The 5,613-nt window shown below is 38.9% G+C and overlaps 1 non-coding gene across 1 annotated transcript; it reads left to right on the top strand.

The window, feature by feature from the left end:
* The first annotated feature begins 4,486 nt into the window (after positions 1–4,486).
* LOC142864679 (U6 spliceosomal RNA) lies at positions 4,487–4,595 on the top strand. The gene has a single exon (XR_012915030.1). It is a non-coding gene; the product is annotated as a U6 spliceosomal RNA (small nuclear RNA).
* The last annotated feature ends 1,018 nt before the right edge of the window (positions 4,596–5,613 follow it).

Genomic DNA, 5,613 nt, shown 5'->3' on the forward strand with positions numbered 1-5,613 from the left:
AGGCTGAGGCAGGCGGATCGCTCAAGGTCAGGAGTTCGAAACCAGCCTAAACAAGAGCAAGATCCCGTCTCTACTAAAAATAGAAATAAATTAATTGGCCAACTAATATATATAGAAAAAAAAATTAGCCAGGCATAGTGGCACATACCTGTAGTCCCAGCTACTTGGGAGGCTGAGGCAGGAGGATCGCTTGAACCTAGGAGTTGGAGGTCGCTGTGAGCTAGGCTGACTCCACGGCACTCACTCTAGCCTGGGCAATAAAGCAAGACTCTGTCTCGAAAGAAAGAAAGAAAGAAAGGGAAATTTAGACACAGAAGCAGACACACATAGAGGGAAGACGGAGTGAAGACAGAGGAAGAACACAGCCATCTACAAGCCAAGGAGAGAGGACTGGACCAGACCTTTCCCTTTCAGCCCCAGAAGGGATCAGTCTTGATGACACTTCAATTTTGGACTTCTAGCCTGCAGAACTCTGAGGGGGGAAAAAAAAATATATATATATATATATATATTTCCGTTGTTTAAGCCACCCACTCTGTGTGCTTCGATAGGACAACCCAAATAAACTAATACAACATTTTCATAAATTAGCTTTTCTTTTTATTTATTTATTTTTTAAAAAAGAGACGGGGTCTCGCTATGTTGCCCAGGCTGGAGTGCAGTGGCTATTCACAGGTGCGATCCTACTACTGATCAGCATGGGAGTTTTGACCTGCTCCGTTTCTGACCTGGGCCAGTTCACCCCTCCTTAGGCAACCTGGTGCCCCCCCCCCCCACACACACACTCCTGGAAGGTCACCATATTGATGCCGAACTTAGTGCAGACACCCGATCGGCATAGCACACTACAGCCCAGAACTCCTGGGCTCAAGCGATCCTCCCGTCTCAGCCTCCTGAGTAGCTGGGACTACAAGTGTGTGCCACCGCGTCTGGCCATACATTATCTTTTCATTTAACAATATTTAATTCTCCAGTTCGAGTGTGGCTGTTATCCTGTTGGAACTGGACTGATCTGGAGCTATAATCTACCAGTCTATACCTTATTTACATCAAACTTTTTTTCCTGCTAAAAAATTGACATAGCCATCAAGCGTAGAGTAATAGACGTTGGAGACTCTGATGGGTAAGAGGGTGGGGGGGTGAGGGATGGGAAATTGCTTAATGGGTACAATGTAGTCTGCGAAGGTGATGGGTAGACTAAAAGCCCAGACTTCACCACTATGTAACATGCCCATGTAACAAAACTGTACTTGCACCACTTGAATTCCTACAAATAATAAAAAAAAATGAACACTGCAGATTCATGAGTCTCCTTCATGTCAATAAATATGCTTGTGCAACAGATTCTGGACATATTTAGCAAGTCTGATTTGAAGTGCTCCTCTAAGGCCAGCCCATACCCGGACAATTTCTACCTGCCTGGAGGAAGGACTCCTCTAGAGCCATCTGTCCCTCCAGGATGCTGTGATTCATTGGTCACTTTGAACAAAGTCATCCATGGAATAACTTGATAACAGTGCTATTCTTGTGCATATAAACGTTTTAATCATCTCCCAAATTAAACCAGTAACCAATTGTTGCCTTTGTGACAACCAACACATCCGTTCTACGGAAATCTGTTTTATCGTCTTCAACTCCTGGCCTCAAGCGATCCTCCCTCCTCAGCCTCCCAAAGTGCTAGGACTACGGATTTCAGGTCTGAGATCTCTTTTATTGTAAAAGGGCAATATGTTTGCCTTAGCATTATACATCAGGCCTTTTATTTTCAAATTGCTATTTCTTTGTTTCTAGTACTTATTATATCCAATTTTTCTATTTTTAATTTTTTTTTTTAGAGACAGGGTTTCACTCTGTTGCTTGGGCTGGAGTGCAGAGGTGCAATTATAGCTCACTGCAGCCTCCAACTGCTGGGCTGAAGTGAGCCTCTTTTGTGCCACCATGCCAGACTTAAATCCATTTTTTTTTTAAAGAACATCACTAAAGAAGAGGAAACATTTGGTGTTCCTGGTTTTTAGAAAGGAAACAAAAAAATGCAAAACTTTTTCACTGGAAATACCCCTTTTTTTAAATAAAAAAAAAACACCTTCTTTGCTGAATTAAAATGTAACAGTGTCCTGTAATCCTAGCACTCTGGGATGCCTCGGCCTCGATCACTCAAGGTCAGGAGTTCGAAACCAGCCTGAGCAAGAGCGAGACCCTGTCTCTACTAAAAATAGAAACAAATTAATTGTCCAACTACAAATATATAGAAAAAATTAGCTGGGCATGGTGGCGCATGCCTGTAGTCCCAGCTACTTGGGAGGCTGAGGCAGGAGGATTGCTTGAGCCCAGGAGTTTGAGGTTGCTGTGAGCTAGGCTGATGCCATGGCATGCTAGCCCGGGCAACAGAGTGAGACTCTGTCTCAAAAAAAAAAAAAAAAAATTCAACAGTGTCAAAAGTAGTGAAATCAAGTTTCATGCCCACTTGTCTATCTTGCATAATTAGCAAAGCAGGTGCTTCAAACAGAATTAGCCTAAGAAGAATGGACAGTTTAGGAAAAAAGAAATTTAACAGGCTTGGCGAAAATATAACTAGAAATTGCAAATGCAATCCATATTACATTCGAGCTACTGAATGTCATGTGACTGTATGGGAGGGTGCCCTGGTACACCCTCTCAACCACCGAGCATCTTAGAAAACATTGCACAGAAAGCAACGCTGGTCACTTAGGCTACTATTTCACCGTGGCTTTCAAGATAATACGGTGTCCATTTTTTTTAACAACATTTAACATGCTCATCTCCCTTTGACTGAGCACTTATAGCAAAATTATTAGAGCTTATGGCTTACTGCAGACAGTATTTATGCTGCTTTTCAGAAGCCACTTTTATCTGTTGGGGGAAAAAAAAATCCCACCGCAGGATTTTCAACCTTTTAGGCTAACATCTGACTCTATTAGCTCCTAAAGAGAAGAACCATAAATAATCTTCCTATTCTACATTCTATGCTTTTAGCTAAAGCATTAATCATAGAGGCTTTTTTTTTTTTCCTTTGCCTCATGAGAAAAACCAGTGTTATAGTTTAAAAATTTTGGTTTACAAAATATGGTTTTTAGGGTAGGCAGCAGTTGGATTTGGAGATAGGGAAGGCGGAGATTTTGCTCTGCTTTTGGAAGAAAAAACCTTGGGAACAAATGGGCTTTTTCCTTCCAGGGCCAAATCATATCTCTGAGACCTCTCTAGTCGTAAATTTGGGGGGGAGGAGGGGAGTTATATTAACTCTTTCAGGTCATCAGGGTGCCATTTATTCCCTACAGTAACAATGCTTTGGGGCCATCCTGTGCCCCGAGCAGTTGATGTTCCTTTTGAAGAGCTTAGTTTTAAAAATCTACTGTAGGGGTGACTTTGGAACACAATTAAGGCCGATTAACTGTGTTTCTTTTCATATGGATTTCCTCTGAAATTCACATGCATACAGTTTAATGATTACTATTACTTGCCTTGTCATTGAAGTGAAAGGTGTTCTTGAATGCATTTCATTCAGTAAATAGGCATTTTTCCCTTATAAGGCGATCATAGGAGAGCAGTTTTTAACACAATTCTTGATTTCTCTCTCTCTTTTTTGTTTTTTCCCAAATGCACATCATCTTTAGGAGTTAGCGGGGCTTAATGGTGCTAGTTCTGGTTCAGCCATTAATTCCTTAAGTCATTTGCTTCTTGAACTAGGTTTATGCTAGGTCAGTAACTCACTTCTGAGCCTTCAAAATGGCTTGTTTAATTTGATTTTACCTATGGACAAAATTTCCCTTTTAATTTTGCGACCGCTTCAATACTATTTCTGATTTGATTTGGCTTAGTTCAGACTTGGAAGGAATAATTTCAATTGACTTGGATTAATAGTAGTAATATTTTAATAAGCGGGAGTGTTATTCATCCTTAAATATATCTGGTCTTGAAGTCCTTAATTTCTGTAAAAGGCTGTAAATGAACATAAAATGACTAAGCTACCACCTACAAATTTTTCCTATATTTCTCAAAATTGCTTTAAAAAAATCAAACAATACATCAGCTTTTCTTTCTTTTTTGTGAATCTTGAAGAACTTCACACTGTTTTAACTTTAGAGTCTCTTTAGAGACTATTTAGAGCTGCTATTTTTCTGCTTAGTGTAGTGGTTCATGTCTATAATCCGAAAACTTGGGGATCTTGTCTCTGAAAAAACAAAAAAACAAAAACAACCTCCCCCCCATTCTCTCATCATTTAAATATTATTGTCCCCAAGAGACTCAACTTAATTGATAAGGAAAGATAAAACATTCTTTTCATTAAAGCATAGTGCATTTTTTTCTTTCTGATTATGTGAACTATAGACTTCCAAATTTCTCCCTTTGCCTTGGCTTCTTGGGTGCTTAGAACAAAATGCCGTTCTCAGTTCGTAGAAACATATTGTCTTTTTTCTTTTCCCTTGAACCTGATTTCTTTTCTTTTATGTTTTAAAACTTTATTATAGTGCTCGCTTCGGCAGCACACATACTAAAATTGGAACAGTACAGAGAAGATTAGCATGGCCCTGCGCAAGAATGACACGCAAAAAAACCCACAAAAAAAACCCCTTTATTATAGATACCTTTGTGATTCAAGCCATTTTAAGAATGTGGTAGGTTCCAGACACAAATCTTTTCCTTAAACAATGATGTGATTTTCCTAAATTAGTAGATCAACAAGTATTTACTGAACACATGCTATGTTATAAAAATGATATTAGGTGATATGAGGAATGACTTACTCATAGATAGACATGGTAGGTAGCTCCCTGGCATCTCGACATAACAAGGAAGGGGATGGAAAATACTGAAAAGTCCAAAGTTAATGCTGCTTGTCAGATTAATGAAACCAGGACTTAAAATGAAAATTAAATTGAGGTATAGAGAATAAAGTTATATTTCTTAATTGCCTAAGACTGTGGATCAAAATTTAGGCTCACTGTATGTATAACAGCATCCAACGTTAGAGAAGGAGGTTGTAAATGTCAAATTACCCATCCTTTCATTTTGTATTGATTCCCATTAAAAAGTGGGCTCCACAAGGACAGGAACCTTTGTTTTATTCGCTGGTGTATTCTAAGTGTTTGGAGCAATGCTGGACACGTAGTGCATACTCAGTAAATCAAATCAGTTCAATCAAATTGAACCTGTCTTTGTTTAATATTTTCAATTATTTGTGCTCTCTCTTCCAACATTTTTAAAAAATTTTTTTAAATAAAATTTTAATGTATTTTTAAATTTTTTTCCTGGAAAGTGCTTAAGCATCTTCCAACATTTTAAACATAGGTATTTTACACTCTCTTTTAATCGATTTGCTAAAACTGTGCCTGGGTATAAATGAGCACCTTTGTCCTATCTGCTGACTTTTCCTCATGGTGGTTTCTTTCCTGGTGCGGTTTCTTATTCTTTACTGTAAACTCATCTTCAGGAGAGGTTGTTTTTTTTATGAGAGTCTCTCATAGGCCAGATTGTTGGAGCATTCTTACAAATTGGTTTTACTTTTCCCTTTGACTGAGGACTGGTGGGTGCTATAGTCTCAGACCAGATTATATGTTAATTTTTTTAGCCTTGAGGTCCTTGTGTCAAGCCAAC

Source organism: Microcebus murinus, chromosome 25, assembly GCF_040939455.1.
Source record: "Microcebus murinus isolate Inina chromosome 25, M.murinus_Inina_mat1.0, whole genome shotgun sequence".
Classification (NCBI taxonomy): Eukaryota; Metazoa; Chordata; class Mammalia; order Primates; family Cheirogaleidae; genus Microcebus; species Microcebus murinus.